This window comes from Hydra viridissima, unplaced genomic scaffold (genome assembly GCF_058129835.1).
Source record: "Hydra viridissima isolate aposymbiotic clone 2 unplaced genomic scaffold, HvirCarnegie_v1 scaffold_7, whole genome shotgun sequence".
Taxonomy (NCBI): Eukaryota; Metazoa; Cnidaria; class Hydrozoa; order Anthoathecata; family Hydridae; genus Hydra; species Hydra viridissima.
The window spans coordinates 227,263-246,132 of record NW_028324306.1 but is presented as its reverse complement, the minus strand read 5'-3'; the positions used below and the strand labels follow the sequence as shown (position 1 = coordinate 246,132).

At 33.3% G+C, this 18,870-nt stretch overlaps 2 pseudogenes; one reads left to right on the top strand and one right to left on the bottom strand.

Moving 5' to 3' along the window:
- Positions 1-9,250: 9,250 nt before the first annotated feature.
- Positions 9,251-9,988, bottom strand: LOC145196228 (uncharacterized; annotated as a pseudogene).
- A 7,218-nt stretch (positions 9,989-17,206) lies between these two features.
- LOC149885484 (uncharacterized) lies at positions 17,207-18,537 on the top strand (annotated as a pseudogene).
- Positions 18,538-18,870: the final 333 nt, after the last annotated feature.

Below are 18,870 nucleotides of genomic sequence, written 5' to 3'. Positions count from 1 at the left end.
CTTTTTTAAAGTAGAGTTTAAAGGCTATTAAAATTTTAAAAACGAAGACTTTGGAAAGGAAATATCTTATCTTGCGAAAAAAGATGGCGAATATTAGCGTTTTTGTGTGTATTTTTTCAAAACTTCGAGATCGAGTTAGAGCCCTTTACTTTGATGAAATTTGTTGTTGAATACCTTTTTTTTTCGTTTTAAACGACGATCTTTCAGAATCTGCAATTAAAATCTGTAAGTTCGGAGGAGGTGCGAAAGTGTATTAGCGCCTTAAAACCTAGTATTTTTATAATATATTTACATGTATCACAATATTTACGAAGCTATCCTTCAAAAAATAGCACATCATCTGTCATTATCCTTCAATTTCTCAAATGATTCAAACATGCTGTATACAAAGTTGATATTATCAATATTGAGCTCATAAAAATAATCTTTATTAGGCTGTGACAATTCCCGTTTTCCGGGAAACGAAAGCGGGAATTTCCGGGAAAGGGATTCATTTCCCGGACTTGGAAAAAAACGGGAACGGAATTCCCGTATTTTAATAAGCGGGAACGGGAAAATCCCGTTCCTGTTCCCGTTTTTCACCTGGAACGTCTAATAATTCCTGTATTATTTTTCCTGGTTTTTTTCCTGGTTTTTTTTGCTGCTTTTCTATTTCCTGCTTTTTTTTTTTCTTTTTTTTTCCTGAACATATAATTTGTTTTTTTTTTGTGGTTTATATTGGTTTAGGTGTTTGTTTTTTTTTAGATTCTTTTTTATTTTATTTTTTTATTTTATTTTTCTTAATTTTTAAAATTATTAACTTTACAACATAGAAGATTTAGGAAATTACAAAAAATAAATCATGATACTACAAAAAAGAATAAGAATAAAGAAGAGTATAAAATAGTAATAGAATAGAGTAGAAGTATGGAACTATTCAAGCAAAACCTGGCCAGTCAGTGACGCCTAACCTGTCCAACTCTCTGAAATTCTCCTTCATATAGACTAACATTTCAATGTTTCCTATATTAAGGTTGGTCTTTCGTTCGGAGATGATGTTCCCAGCAGTGGAGAATACTCGTTCAGAGGTTGCCGATGCGGCAGGGACACAGGATTTTCCTAGCAAACCTTGACATAAATGGAAACTTCTTACGATTAGTCTTCCACCACTCCAGGACATTGGAATCACGACGGACAACTGGATCCTTAACATAGACATCTACCTCACAATTGACCTCTACCATTATAGTTGACTCTGGACCACGTTTTGTGGGGTTGGGTCCATAAGACTCACGCAACATTGCAGCCATTAGATCATCCTCATCCTCATCTATCACCAAAGGGGGTGTTGGAGTGCCAGTTGGGGAACTTCCATCACCATGAGTCAACATAAGGAGTCCTTGAACAACTAAATCCCGTGTGGCGTTGTACTTGTCGTACTTCTTGAGAGCAACACCTTTGTACCTTGGATACATAAAATGTGCTACAGCATACTCAACTGTGTTTACACCACAGTCGGGGAACCTCGCATCCAACTCAGCCTTTAACGCCCAACCTACTTCACCTACTATCTCATTTGGCGGGGAGCGGGTCAAAGTGTTCAATTTTGCAGAAATTGAAATAAGTTCAGGAATGACGACGTGGAGTGTGGGACCTTTATCAAAACTAGCAAGATCAGAGAAACACTGAAAAAGTTGGAGGACATTGGCAAGGGCAGAAATGACTAGCTTATCACCCATTGATGGAAGAAATTCGTCCAAAGAAGTGTCATTCTCCGCCATTGTTTGCAACGAATCATAAAGATCAAGAACTGACTCAAGTTGTCTGAAGTCAGAATTCCTACGAGTGACAACACGCTGCACAAGTGTGGTACGATTGCAATTAGCTGCTATTGCAATTCGTTTGAGGACAGCAGTAGCCTTGGCGGAATGTGAAAAATGACCAACTTAACGAGACACCTTCTTACTTATTATGGACCAACCTTTGCATTTCTCTAGTGCTTTGGTGACGATGAGATGAATAGTGTGGTCGACACATCGGAGGCCAGTGTTGATATCAGGACAAATATTAACCGCTTTAACCACCGGAGCACCACCATCTGTAGTGGCCTGCCTAAACACATTCCTACCAAACTCAATGCTGTCTATGATAACCGAAAGTTTTGAACAAATATTTTCAACTGTATGTGACTCTGGGAAGGACTCGAGACGAAGCATGAAATGTTTCTTAGCAAAATGTTTGTCAATGTAGTGCAGCGTCAGACTTTGAAAGGAAGCATTTGTCTTTGAAGTCCAGATGTCGCTCGTGAACCCAACAACGTCCATATCAGGCTTGTCCTGGTTAATGAGTGTGAAAACCTTCTTCATAAAAGCATATAACCTAGGAATATATTTACGGAACACCTGACGGGCTGATACTGGATTGTACTGAACCTTGGTTGCCTGTCGCATCATTCGAGGAAAAGAGGGATGATCGACAATCCTAAAAGATTGATCACTTTCGACAACAAACCTAGTAACCTCCGTAACAAGACGCACATTTTCAAAATGATCAACAGGCCACTGAGAACGCATACCAAGCTTAGGAACCTTTGGAGAAGGAGCACCAGCAGGAGTGCTAGAAGGTCGCTTTCGCGCAGGAGTACCCTTACCTCTTGAAGGACCGGGTTGAGGATTTTCAATATCGGAGTCGTCATTAGAAGGATCATTTATTAGAAGACTAAGAGACTCAGTATTCTCCCTCTCGTAATCCATATACAACCTCGGGTGAAGAGAATGAAGATGTCGAATCAAAGCAGTCGTACTGAAGAAGTTAGTCTTTAAAACTTTATCACACTCAGAACACTTTGCCTCTCTCTCATCGATCTTGATGAAGTAGTTCCAAATAAGAGATCGCTTACTCATCTTAGACAAAAAAGAAGAAAATAGCAACCAAATAAAGCAAAAAAAGGACAGCAATAAAGATAACAACCAAAGAAAGCAAAGCAATGAAGATATCAACCAAAAAAAGCAAAGAAAAGATGGAAAATTAGTAATAAACAGTAAACTTACTTGCACACACAGGGGAGCTTTAATAAAAGCTATGTACCTAAAAAAAAAAAAAGGAAAAAAGGTTAATTCCAACTAATAACTTATATTCAAAGGAAAATAAGGTAATTAACAAGAAAGATATCAAAGATAAAAAGAAAGTTAGTAAAGAAAAGACGTAAGTTAGCAAAGGAAAGAAGAAATTAGCAAAGAAAAGAAGAAATTAGTAAAGAAAAGACGAAAGTTAGTAAAGAAAAGACGAAAGTTAGTAAAGAAAAGAAGAAGTTAGTAAAGAAAAGAAAAAAGTTAATAAAGAAAAGAAGAAATTAGTAAAGAAACGAAGAAATTAGTAAAGAAAAAAAGAAAGTTAGTAAGGAAAAGAAGAAAGTTAGCAAAGAAAAGAAGAAAGTTAGCAAAGAAACGAAGACAGTAAACTACTTAAAAAAATTATAATTAGGTCTTAAACCTAATTATAATTTTAAATTATTATAATAATTATATATATTTACCTTAAAGTTATAGTAGTTTGTTCCTAGTATTAGTACCAAATTTATAACATAAATCTTAAAATCTTAAAATAAACGGGAATATATGCGCGCTAATCATAAAATAGCGGGAATCGCGTAAAAAAGCGGGAAACTTGTAAAAATACGGCTTTTCCCGTATTTCTTATATATATTATAATATATAAATATTAATATGAATTAGAATTATATTTCATTATATTTTATTACTTTTTTAATAATTTTAAAAAGAGCATTTTAGTTTGTTCAGTTATTCCCAGTGGGTTGGTCTTTTGACATTTCTTCAAAATTCAAAGTGGAAATTAAAGTCTACACTTGGATATAATGCCCATGGGGCTAATTTCCACTTTGAATTTTGAAGAAATGTCAAAAGACAAACCCAATGGAAATAACTGAACAAACTAAAATGTTCTTTTTAAAGATTTTTAAAAATGTAATAAAATAAAATGTATTTTTAAAATGATAATGATAATGATAATACTATATATTATATTTTGTAATATAATAATTACGGGAAAACCCCGTAACATCGAATGACGTACGGGAACAAAAACAGGAATTTCCTGTTCCCGTATTTTATTTATTACGGGAACAGGATCCCGTTCCCGTATTTTAAATTCCAAAGCAGGAACAGGATACCGCTCCCGTAATTCCCGTAAATACGGGAACTTGGCGCACTCTAATCTTTATCATAAATAAGGCCACAACACTGGAGGTGAAATGGTTTACTGCAATTGTCGCATTGAATCCATACATCATTGCATAACTTTACCCACTTTTTGTTACATAAAGCACAGTACCAATTACTATCTGTATTGTTGTTTAGCTCTGTTGAACTTGATGGCATTGACTTTTCTAAACAATAAGTTCTTTTACCTGGTTCCACCTTTGGACCACGTGGTTTGCGTTTTGCAGGTGGATTTGCGCCTAATCCTAAATTATTTTTTAAGATATCTAAAAGAGATTCGTTAAGAATCATTACGATGTCTTTACCACCAGGATCTTTATATTTTCCTGGAAGGCGTTTTATAACCTCTGTTTTGTCCGTAGGGTAGATCCTCGTTGCTCGAAATCCGCTAATCAAAGCTTCTGGCCGCCAAGTGTTATTCAATTTATTTAAAAGCGTAGGTAGGTGTTCCTTTGGGATTGCTCCTTTGATTTAACTTTCTACTCTCCACTTCAAAAGAATACTCCTCCACGACTGCTTTTATCCTCTAAATAGAGCAACATCTAGTGGTTGACAAAGTTGAGTTGCATTTGGGGGCATTGTTATAAATTTGATGTTGTGTTGAATCGTGGCTTCAATAACTTCAAGAAAAAAAAGTGAAACAAGATTATCCCCAATTAACAATATTGTTCCGGCTTTTGAAATAGCAACAGGTGAGTATATTTCCACAAACCATCTAGTAAATGTTCTACTATCAAACCACCCATTAGGAGTGATGTCATAAACAGTTCTAGGTGGTTCACCTTGAGTCCAACCCTGGTAAAGATTCTTTGCTTTATAAACAACCATGGGCGGCAATAACTCTCCGACAGCATTGCCAAAAAACATTGAACTGGTCGATTGCTTTGAATATTCTTGTTTTTTTTCAGCACGGTTTCCATGGCCACGACGAACAATAACGGATTTGGACCCTGGATTATCTGTTTATTGGTCTCATCATAGTTGTAAATATTTTCTGTAGGTATATCCTTTAACTGTAGGTACAAATTATCAAAATATTTGTGAAGGTTTTCTTCGTTTACCACGGCTCTACTATGTTTCACATTGTCTGCAACCCTATTTGTTAAACAATTTCTCTTTATGAAAGACTGAACCCAATCTACCCCAGGCATATTATTTTTGAATCGAGCGTCATTTATCTTCACTTTATCACAATAAGATTTGACTAAAAGTCTTATGTCCAACGAATCAAATGGTACTCTCCAGTCAGTCATATGAATAATTGTTTGGACAAATAAAGTCTCAATTTTACTTTCAAGTCTGGTTTGTCCGCCATGCTTTTTAGGAACTTGGGTGCGGATTCACAACACTTTCGTAAGTCCAAAATTTGCGTAAGTTTTACTTAAGTTCAAAGTTACGCTAAGTGGTATTCACAAACCTTGCGTAAACAAAAACTTAAGTTTTTACGTAAATTATTACTTACGCAAAAAGTCTAAAATACGGTATTCACAACATTTTCTTAAAAAGTGCTCAGCAAACTTTACGCAAGAAAAGTTACACCTGCAGTTTTCTGACTTAAGTTTAGCGTAACTTTAAATCATCTAGTAATATTTAAAAAAGGCGTTTTAATTATCATAAATGATTTCAGATTTTTTTCATAATCGGCATACTACAAAGCTAAATGAAGCTATATGAGTAATATTAAATGATGGTTGTATTATTGAAGTAAATAAAAAGAATAAAAGTACATAATATCATTAGTAATATATATATATATATATATATATATATATATATATATATATATATATATATATATATATATATATATATATACATATATATATATATAAAAGATGATTAGAACCACTTAAGTTTATCTCAAACATTCACAGTATTAGAAAAATCTTAAGTATATTATAAATAAATATAATATCTCTTAGTGATATGAATACCAAGTTACTATCATTCTTATTGAAACTCAAATTTAATTTGGTTGAAATGGATATTCAATTAGTTCAAGAAATGGAATTACAAAATCGACATTGGAGAACAGCTCAGCGAATTGTCCTTAATAAATTTTCAGATATTGAATGTTGTCATAAATTTCGATTATCACGGCATAAAATCTTAGAAATTATTATCACTCAAAATGATGATTTGTCTCCAATAACAGATAAAAACAATGCTATTTCACCAGAAACAAAAGTCTTGTTGCTCTAAGATCTCTAGCGACAGGAAGCTTTCAAAATACTATTGGTAAGAACTTTTAATATGTATAAGTTTGTCTTTGATATGTAAAACTGCAGTATCAATGCTAAAAAAATTAAATAAGCTAATGCTTCACTTTATTCATACCGACTTTTGCAAATTAATCCAAAAGGAAGTGTATATATGTCATTGTGGATTTTTTAAGTCTCGATAAACCAAACATGATCTTTAAAAGTAACCTAGCAGTTTTATCTCAACTAAATTTTATCACTAAGTGCGGTTTTGTTTTGCATATAACCATAAATGTATAAAAATATTTTAGTAAATATAAAAAGAGGTTTCTAAATCTGAATTGAAAAAAACTATTTCTAAAAATTTATTATTATTTAAATTTAGGAGACACTAGGGATAAGCCAAACAAGCACCAGTAGAACAATTCATCAATTTTGTAAATTTTTTATTCAACACTATAGCTACCTTGTATAATGTTACAGTAGCCAAGAGGAAATATCTGAGGTAAAAAGAAGATACTTTAATGCTTGTGGAGTTAAAGGTCTTTTGGGCCTAAATGATGGTACAATGGTACCCATCAAAGGAGACACTGGTCCTGATGAGCCAGCTTTCATTTGCAGGTAAAAAAAGTTTGTAAATATTTACTACTGTAATCTATATGTAGGAATGACACAAATAGATTGAATAATAAATAATTATTGATGATCTCTATGCAGCTATGGGTCTATAGCTATTGCTTAGCTGCCGCAGGCAAGGGGCTCTTTTTATTTTAACTAGAGACTTTTTTTCTTAAAGGTTGGTTTCCATATAGTCGCACGACAGTCGTGCGACAACTGTCGCGCAACAACATCTGCAATATTTGTCGCACGACCAGCTGTTTCCATTAATTTTAGAAACGTTTTCAAAACAAATGTTATGTTTTTTATCACTTCCGTGAAGCCAAGAAAATAATGTTCCCAAATATATATAAATATATGACGTTTTAAAAACATATGACGAGTACTCAGATAAAGTATACATAGGTTGTGATGATAACAAAAAACTTTAACATTAACTGGGAATATAATAAAGATTAAAAAAACGAACAAACAAACGCTCAAGAATCAAATTTTTAAAAAAAGTTAAATAATTTTTGAGAAGAACTTTGGCATTAACAAAAATTTATTTCAAAACAACACATTAAAAATATCTACATCAAACTTAAGTTCAACTAGTATTTGACAAGAAATAGTTATCCATATTCCCAACAACACTTATTTCCAGCCGAAAAAATAATAGAAGTTGATCATCAGCTTTAGTATTGGAAAATTTTTCTCTAAGTTTTCCTAATGATAAGTTTTTTTGTAATTAAAATAATTATTTCTATGATATGAAAAAATTGATTTTTAGAACAATGGCAAATAATAAAAAATATTATCTCTTGAAGTGCCAGCTTGCACTTTGCAATACATTACTAGCTCTCAGAACATTGCGGAGTAAAAAAAAAAAAAAAAGAAGAAGGCACAAATTTTGGGTTCGCTTATTGTTTAAAAACCGTTGTGAAAAAGGAGCATTTAACACACTTATTCCTGAGCTACGACTTCATGACAGAGAATTTTTTCATCGTTTTTACAGAATGTCGCCAGAAAGGTATCAACACTTGTTATCAATGATTGCACCTAGCATTACAAAAAAGTCATGTCGAAGCCGTCAAACTATATCACCCTCAGAACGATTGACTGTGACACTGAGATACTTGGCTACTGGAGATTCACAACAAACACAAGCTTATTACTTTAGACTGGGCAGAACAACAGTGTGCAACATTATAAATGAAACATTAAAGGCCATTTGGGATGTATTACAACCATGTTATCTAAAGGCACCAAGTACATCAAATGAGTGGGAAAAATTAGCAAACGAAATTGAAAATGAATGGAACTTTCCTAATTGTATAGGGGCCATAGATGGTAAACGTGTGTATAGAAGCTCCTAGTTTGAGTGGATCAGCATATTACAACTACAAAAACTATCACAGTATGGTTTTGGTAGCCATATGTGATGCAAAATATTGCTTTACTTTGGTAGATATAGGTAGCTATGGCAGAGATAACGATGCTTCTATATTCAATGAAAGTAAAATGGGTAAAGCTTTCAAGAACAACTTATTCAAACTTCCTAAAAACCGACAGCTACCAAATGGCACACAAGTACCACCAGTACTAGTTGGTGATGATATTTTTGCGTTGAAATCATGGGTAATGAAGCCTTTTTCTGGTAAAAATTTGACAATCAAAGAACGTATTTTTAACTATCGATTATCTAGGACTAGACGAACAATTGAAAACACATTTGGAATTATGGTAGCTAAATGAAGAGTATTTAGACGTCCAATAAAAGCAACCCCAGAAAATATTAAAAACATTATAAAAGCTGCAATTTGTTTACATAATTATTTAAGGATCAATGATGGCATTAACTATTTACCATCTGGATTTGTTGATTTAGAGACAAATTCTGGTGATGTTATCCCTGGAGACTGGAGGAAAATAACATGTGAAGGTAATGCTTTACATATTTTACCTCGATGTATAAGCAATCGATACACAACAGATGCTAACACTGTAAGATTAACACTAACAGAGTATTTTAATCATCCAAGTGGATCATTGTCATGGCAACATAACTATGTAACTAGCTGTGTACACAATCTAGCAGGAAATAGAGTTTTTTTGGAACAATGAAAAAAAAAAACAATCTTTTGTTTGTATTATTAATATTTTGAAATAATGGTTTAAAATATGTATAACAAAATATTAAACAGCTGTTAACAAAAATAAACAAATTGTATATCAGTTGACAATATCTGGAAACTCCAGAGCAGCTAAATATTGCTGTATGTTTATTTTAGCAACTGCTTGTGTTTTAGGAGGTAGCCTTTTGATTGTAGCACAAAAAGATTTACAAAAATGTGTAATATCGTCGCTTTCTTCATGTGCACTACCTCCTAATGTTGCATTAATATTGTTCATAGTACTAAGTATTGCATCTTGTATTTTTGTGTTTTCATCAGATGGAGATCTTTTAAATTGTTTTTTTCTGTTATTTATTGGAGATTTTATTTCATTTAACGATTTTTGTTGATTACTGAAAGTATTTGATTTGTGTGTATTAGAAGAAAAATTCAACTCACTTGTATTTTCACTTAAATTTTCATTTCCTACTTCTGCCTGATTACTAACTTCTTCGTCATTAGTTTCATAACTTATACAAGACATTGGTGATTCTGTTGTTATTGCTTTATCTCCAACATTAGTTGTGGTATCTCTATGGTCAATGTAAATATTTAACCACTGCAAAAAATCATACTCTTTACTGATAAAAATTCGCCCTGAGCCAGAAGGTGTACTTTTTTTTCTTAAAAAGCGTCCATAAGCCGATCATATATTTTTGTACTTTGACTCACATTCTTGGTCAGTTAAACCAAACAAAACACCAATGGCTGTCCAAGCATTTTTTTAAATAATACTGTTCTTAAAATCAGTATCAAATTTGTCGTACAGCACAGGATACTTCTGCACTTCCTGCATAAAACTTTCTTTGCTGAATTCTTTGATAACCCTTTCTTGTTCAAGTTCCATTTTTTGTTGATATGTGAAAATTTATTTTCTTTAATATTAGGTTTTCGAAATAATCAACCAATCGTATTTTAGGGTCGCGCGATAATTGTCGTAGAGATAAAATTTTTTCTATTTCTGCGACACCCATGGCACGACCATAAAACAGTCTTGCAAGACAAAACTTGTCGCACAACCTATGTTTCCGTAAGGTCGCGCGACTGTTTTGCGACAGTCGCACGACTGTCGCACGACATTTTTAAATATATGGAAACCAACCTTAAAGAGCATACGCTTTGATTTTTTTTTTTAAATAGGCCCTTTCAAATATCATAAAGGAGGTGTTAAATTTGAAGTTATGCTACCAGATGCAAACATTTATTTTATAAATTTAGATTTATTTTCTATAAGATTTAAAAAAGTTTAGTTTTAGTTCTGTACTCATAAAAAACTTTATTTTATAGAAAGGGCTATTCTGCTATAAATTGCCAATTTGTTGTTGACCCGGATGGGCAGTTCAGAGATGCTGTTATCAAATTTCCAGGATCATGTCACGACGCTTTTGTTTATTCAAATTCAACTTTGAATCAGAAATTGGAGGTCGATCCAGCTTCAGGGTTTCTTTTTGGTGATTCAGGCTATGGGTTATCACCTGTCATGATTACTCCATTTAGTCCTGCATTAGACCCTAAAGAAATATTGTTCAACAAAACTCACTCAAGTGTTCGAAATGAAGTAGAACGTTGTTTTGGATGTCTTAAAAACCGATGCAGGTGTCTACATAAAAGTGGTGGAACACTTCAATATACCCCATCCAAGTGCTGCTCAATAATATTTACTTGTGTAATACTCGAAAACATGTGTAATTCACTCGGTTTAAAAGATCCAGATACCATAGAAGTTGTTGAGGATGCAAATGATGGTAACACTGAAGATAATGGCAACTGTTCTTGTGTTGGTCGAAGACAAACCAACCAAACTCGACTTGGTATAGTTAGAAGAAATAATTTAAAAAGCTATTTGTTTTCCAATAGACATCACTGTGTCTCATGAAGTACTTAAAAAAATAATCTTGTTTTATGTAAAAACTAACACCTATTATGGAGAAAGAAACATTTCATTAAATCTTTTTCAGCGAGTTATTAGTATATTATTTTCTAAATTATATGTTTCTGAGCGTTATGAGTGTCTTATTTAACTTTATTAACTATTTTTTGGGGGTTTCTATGTTTGCTTTTGCTGTCTATATGTATGGGTAGTGTGTATATAGTGAAGTTGGTTTAAAATGATTAGTGTAATTAAAAAGTAATAAACCCTACTTATCAATGTTGATATGATCAATAATAAGAAATAAAGTCAATAAAAATCATCTATCAGTCGACAATAATAAGTTTACATTTAATTATAAATTTACATTAAGAAATATAATTACATTTATTGATTATTTTAGATAGCTGAAGCAATCTCTTTAATGGGACTCACAATCTTTTCAAATGAGTTCGCAAGATATTCCCTTTGATTCAGCAATGCCTCCTAAGGTTACAGCAATACTTTCCGAAAGAGGTTGATCAGTTTGCCTTGTTGGATTAAAAGCAAACGCTATTTGCTGTCCGGTTGCAACAATTTGTTCACCAAGCTTAGACATGTTGCTCATGTAATTATCCACATTTGATGGCGATAGTTTCCGTTTTTTAGATGTCTTTATTGACTTCGATTCAACATACTAAAATTATTTTTAAACTTAATCTTAATCCACGTTTATAACACAATTTTAAACTCAATATTATTAATAAAGAAAAAATATTTAAAACTTTCATTATTTATATACATTTTTTATTTATTTTTGAATTCAGTTTTTATAGTTGTTTAATTTTGTGTAAGGAAGAAAAATTTTGGATTGCCAAAGGAAAAATACCTAAGATTTTAAATAACTGCTATTACTTTTATTACATTACAGTAATAAAAAAAAAAGTTGGGGTTCGGTTTCACCCTTACGCTAAACCTAACTTTTATTGTATTGGTTTGTAGTTTTTTAACTTTTTGTTGGATGTTTTTAGGATTGTTTAGGTGTTTTTTAGTAGGTGATAATGAATATAAGTGGTTTAACATGGTGTAAGGATTGTTTTTTAGGGGTTTTGAACAAAATAGTAGGGGTTCGGTTTCACCCTAACGCCAAACCTAACTTTTATTGTATTGCTTTGTGGATATTTTACTTTTTGTTGGATGTTTTGAGTATTATTTGGGTTATTAAGGTTGGTTTTCTTTTTTTTTTGTAAATATGGTAAGTTTTCAAAGGTTTTAGGGATTACAAATGTATTAAAAACGGCATTATTTAATTTTAGTTTTTTATTTTTTCAAGAACTGTTGCATATGTTCCATAAAGTTTGCCTATAGGCTATGTACTTTCGAAAACTTCCGTGACAGGCTTCAGTTTAATATTTTGCTGCCATGTTACGCAGTATACATCGTAGTTCTTGCCACGGAATGTTTGCATAAAATGTTGAGAGACCTTCTGTTTCGGTTTTCGCCGATTCCCACTCACCTTTGATTATAGTCTCCGAAATTATCATTCTCTGGCCGGTGAGTGTAATGGCCAGGAACGTTGTTCTTTTAAATTTCGAGCCCCTTGATTTATACCAATCATTTTCATTTGGTATATTCAACTCATCTAAACGATATAAACATGCCTTGTTTATTAAACTTCTAAGCACATAAAAATTGTTATTTCATTTTAAAAACACCACATTTAAACTTACCAACTGTTGCAATTTCTTTGCTCACTCTGGCTTTGCTCACTCTCTTTCCTTGCGCTTTCTTTTCTGCAAAAAGTTATTAGCCAGAAAAACACAGTTATTAATATGCATTACTTAAAATTGCATTCAAATTCCAAACGTTTTTTTACTTAAATACATTACCTGTTGACTTGCTTGTGAAGCTTGTATCCGTTTTATTTATTACCGAATCGGTATCAGACTTATTTGTTATAACTAAAACAAGTTTTTGATAAATATAGTTGGGCGAGAGAAAAATTAATAAATAAAAAACGAATGTAAACAAAAAATTAGCATTTTTAAATGCGTTACCTGCGTACTCCTCTGACTCTTCTGACTTACTATTACTTCGACTTTCACTTATCACAAAGTCAATATCTGAAATGTAAGCAGTTTAAGTTGAAAATAAATGTTTCAATTTGTATTAAATAAAAAGTTTATACTACTGACTTGAAACATTCAATAATGTATTACCTGTTCTTTCATCCTCAATTGCTTCAGAGACAGTTTCGTCTCTTACTGCAGCGTTGTCATGAGAAATGAAAAGTTCTGTTTCTAAAACAAAATAACGATTTTCAATTGACGTTTTCAATTGAATTGGAGCATTAAAGTGTGCCTCAAGATACTGAGCAAGTTCGTCATCCTCATACTTAACCTCGAACTCCTCTTCAATGTACTTGGAGGTTTGTGCAATCCAAGCTTTTAGATCTTTTGTTGAGGGGTTCTCGGTTTTTCTGCGGATGTTGAACTTCTCACCCACTCTCAAACTGATCGAAGCAGCAGCTCGATTGGCAAAGCGAGCAACACAGAACTTTTCAGTAGTTGATGGTTTGTTCTTCATAAATGTCTAAATGTTAAAAAAAAAAAAAACAATTATAAACTAGTTTGTAGATATAAGCAACAGCGTGTAAGAAAACTACGGAATAGCTTACTGTTGCAAACTCTGCCAAGTTTTCCTCGCCAATCCCACACATCTCTGTTGCGATGGACACTGATTCGTGTGGGACAGACGCGATTAAAGTCGGTAGCCGCGGTAAATACCTCTGCCTAACAGAAAGATTTCGTCATTCCGTTTGAAATCGCGGAATGCGAAATCTTAGACTTCCGCACCGTTCCAAAGAGTGGTTGTTTGGTGGAGTCAGAAAAAGGACGCAGAACCGGCACGTAGTCCATAACAAACTTTTCCAACTCGTGCTTCAACGATTCATCGACAATGATCACTTTTGTGCCGTAGAGCAAGGAGATTTTGTACCTGTCAGACTTGAAACACCGTGCGTCAGGGTACGTTTCATCCTGCACCATGGACTCCACATCGCTACACATCATATTGATGAGATTTGAAGCCCTTGTAGCGTTGAACATACAAATCATCACCAACAGGTAGTCTCTGGCATCGGCGACATCAAGTTTGTTTGGCAAGTAGTCCAGATGAAGCAGTTTTTTCCGAACGTCTTTAACGTGCTTACTGTTGAAATATTTTTGCATGACTGCTTCAGTAAGGACGTTAGATCTTTTAAGAGTCTTCAGGTCCATCTCTCTTTGCTTAACCAAGGGTTTCAGCATCGAGATGATTTCACTGATTTTACCTTTTATGACGTCGATGTCAGAGTTTTTCATCCCTGCATAAATTCTCCTCGTAAGTACAAACTCCAAAAACATTCTGAGCGACCCCAGGTTGCTGACAATTGTTAAAGGCTGGGTATGAGGTCTTTGGTCTATAGCACTTTCAAGGAGGGGTCTGACAAGATCCACAGAGGTGTAACGGGGCTCACATGCAGAGCAGCATTAGTTTTTTGCTGCATTTTGACAAGGCATAGCCACCTCTTGAAGTCTTCCAACAGAGGCACAGCAGCTGTGTAATAATACAAGAATGTTAAGTGCGACACCTTAAATCGTCGTTTTTCAACAAACGATAAAGGTATCGCACTTTTCAAGACACTTTCCGCCTTCGCCTTTTCAGTTGGCAACGAAGATTTGGCTAAACAGAGAATAACAACAAAAAAAAAGGTTTTAAATTACTTGTTTGACTGTGTTAAAACGCCAAACCATTTTTTTTTTATATTCATAGTATACCTCTAACGGAAAATCCTGTTTTCGCGGCCCACTTGCCTCCTTCATCACTGCTAACGTTAGCGGAGAACTTTTTCACGATTTTCTTCTTCCTCGACACAGCCTCTCTCTCTTCATTGGAGGAAGAGTATTCTGATAGAACTGGATCTGTAACAAACAAATATGGAAAAAAAAAAAAAAAAAAAGTAAACATGAAACAGCTATGACAAATCAATTAGTTAAATACTTACTTTTACTGAATGCTGCTCCTGAAGGACCAGCCTCCATATCATCAACAGTTTCAAGATTTTTTGATTGAACAGTTCGCACAAGCTGTTTTTTTTTTTGGAACAGGATCTATGCATTGTGCACAATGAAAGTATTAGTTAAGAGTAAAAATTCATAACCTTTTAAGATTAAGAAACTGTAAGAGTAACTTTACTTATGTACTTTTGTTTTAAAGGTTGAAAAACTTCTGCTATTTGAAATATTTTTAATAAAAAGTATGACACATACCGTAACTTTTGGAATAATCCAATCTGCGCTCTGCAAGGAACTGCTTAGAGGCATCTTTCATTTGCTGTAGCACTTGTTTAAACTTCTCACTGAAAAGTATGAAAGTAACTTATGATGGTCTGCACGACTTATCTAAATTACAAAACTGCAATTTGAAATATAAATATTCTTTTAATATAGTGCTGCAAATCCCCTTACCTTCCCCTCTCAAGATGGTGCTTCGTTGAGATGTGGTTGTCAATTCGATCAAACCACTGTTGACACATGTCACACATATGCGGAAGGTGTCTAACTTTTAAGATTTTAGAAAGACATTTGAACTGCCTTACGAAGTAAAGACTTGCAATTGTGCAGCCTTTTGTGAGAAGTTATGCTTTTCACACAGATGTCTTCGCAAACGAGTGCTTCGAGCTCCACAGCCCTCTACAACACACTTCACGCGATAATTGGACATGCCGTCCTTTGTTTTAAAATATGTGACCTTAAAATAAAATTGAAATGGCAAGATTTAAACAAATACAAAAATTTAACGGCTTTGCACAAGCATAAAATGTTTAATCGAACAATAAACTTACCCTATCTTTATCGCCGAAAAATTTTACAAGATCTTTTTCAATTTCAGTCAGTCAAAATTGAAGTTGTTTTTGGCAGATAGAGAGTTGGTCACTGCTTAGGCCATCTTTAAATGCCCCATCGAAGCGTTCGGTTGGAAAAAAGTTAGAGTCTCCAACATAATTATCAAGCATTAACTTTTTTTCGGTCGTCAGGCAAAGGTCTTCGTCCGAACTCTCCATCTCAGGGTTGCCTGGCTCTGCAACGGCCAGCTTTTGTTTTTTCGCTGGCGAAGAAAAAGTATCCCTGGTAAAAGAACTAGCTTTTTCAAGAAGAGAAGAAGCTGGGTTAGATTTTGATACCTTAGTTTGTTTAGATCTTGCAGGAGATCGAGGAGGAGAAAAACTTGAAGAAGTAGAAGATGATGCAGACTTTTGTTGTTTTAAAAATGACGCTATGGAAAGCAACTTATCACTTTTTGTAGAGCGAGTTGTTGGCAAATGCTTTGATGATGTAGGCGTCTGAGAAACGAAGCGATATCGGGCAGTTAGGGTAAGTTAGGGTTAGGGTTAGGGTTAGGGCTATAGTTGCGGAAAAATAACTGGTTTCGGGGGTACCAAGACTGGTATCTGGGGTACGGAGTGATTCAAGACTTATCGGGTTGTGACAACACTGGTATCAAGGGTGCGTTTTGTTAAAACTGATATTAAGGGTGACAATCTTGTAACCCTATGAACCAGTTTTGTCACCCTCTATTTTTAAATGGTTAGTCTTTGTTTCAGTTAGCAGTTTTTAGGTTTTTAGTTTATATTATGGATTTAGGTTCTGTCGTGGATATAATTGTTTTTGAATTGCTTCTTTTTAGTTTTTTGTACAGTTATTCGGTTTTTTATTACTTGTTAATTAGTTATACTTAGTGGTTTATGTTTATATCATGGCTTACTGTATAACAGGCCTTGCCAACACGCGGCTTGCGTAAAAAACTGGAGGCAAGATAGTTTTATATTTGAAAAGCTAGAAAACAGTTTTACAAAATAAATACGGGGATGGTTTTTCGGTAACAATATTTATACAACATTAATAAATAATTATTATAAAATTGATGAAATAATTTTCATTTAAAAATTTTTCAAATAAAATTAATTTAAGTTGAATATATATATTTATGCAAAAATTTAATAATTGCATAAAATTTACAATAATTAAACACCCGTCAATATTTTAACTATTTTCCAAATTTAAAAAAAAAAAGTCAGTTGAGAGGTGAAGGATTAAGCAAGGGATTAATTTTAGTATTTAGAAAATGGTTCGTCGATGTTGTGTAACAATTTGCAATGGCAATTATAATCCTCAGAATAGAGTTAAAACATTTAGACTTCCAAGAAACATTGAAGAACGAAAACGTTGGATAGTTACAATACCAAGAGATAATATTCCTGATACAAATAACACCGTAGTATGTGAAAGACATTGGCCAAAAAATTATTCAACTGTTACTGTTTATGGGAAGCTGAGACCTCGTGATACTCCGTCGGTATTTAATTGCATAAAGCCAAGCTTAGTTCCTACTGCACCCATGCCACTTAGAAATCATCAAAAAGTCTTAATAGTGTTCGCTGGCAAGAAGAGGATGAGTTAGCAATATTTAATTCTCAAGAAAAAAGAGAAAGTATTAATGTTTTGTATGAAAAGTTAAAAAACAATGAATTTAATTTTGCTATTATTAATTATTTATACAATGATATATTATATATTCAGTCTTCAGACTTTTTAAAGGAAAGTGCTATTCCTAGATTTCTTCTTTGCATAAATGAAGATCTCACTTTTGAAGCATTTCATTGAGACTTTATCATCTAACCGAGTTTATATTATGAACAAATTTTCTCATATCCATGAAGCATTAAGATTTTTAAATTGTTGTGAAATAACACCCAAAAAAGAAGTTGTATATCAACAAATTTTGTCAATGAATAAAACATGTATTGGGGGAAAAAAGTATCCAGTCAAAACAATTGGGCGAGCATTTGAGTATTTTTCTCTTTCACGATCAGCCTTCTATTGCATCAGAGAAGATTTTGAACTTCCAAGTTTACCTACTTTAGGAAGAATTACATCTAAATGTAAATCTTTAGATGATACCACTTAATCAGACATATTTTCTCTAATCTTAGAGATGATAGAAAAAAAACATGCATTTTGCTTCTTGATCAGGTTAATGTTAAACCAATGTTGCAGTATCATGGTGGCATAGTATTTGGTAAATCAGTTAACAAACCTCATCTATTAGCAAACACAGTACTGAGCTTTTTGGTTGTAACATTGTTTAATGGATCAAAGTTTCTTTACAAAATGTTACCAGTCAGAGAACTTGATGCTGAGTTTCTTTTTGAACAGACAACCCTGATTCTTGTTGCAATTAAAAGTAATGGGGGCAATGTTGTTGCTATTGTCTGTGATGGTAACAGAGTCAATCAGAAGTTTTATAATTATTTTGAAAAAAAAGAAGCATGGTGTACTAAAGACAACATTTTTCTTTTATTTGATTATGTTCGTTTATTAAATAATATGCGTAATAACTGGATCACAGAAAAAAATCAAGAACTTGAATTTTATATTGATGGAGAAAAAAAATAGCACGATGGGTTGATATTATTAATTTGTATAAGCTTGAAACGAAAAACATTGTTAAAATATCTAAATTAAAGGAAGTTTCTGTTTATCCAAAGCCGATTGAAAGAAAAAGTTATCACTTGTCTGCAAGTGTTTTGCGATGAAACATTGTCAGCATTAAAAGTCATCCAGACCTGCATGAAAATGAAGGGAAGATTATTTTCATCTCTAAAGTCATTGAATTTTGGAAAAATTGTAATGTTCACAGTCCATATGCAGACATTTGTTTGAAAGATTCTAATCGAGCTGTTATTGCTTCTGCTAATGATGACAATTTAAGCAAACTTTCTTCAATGG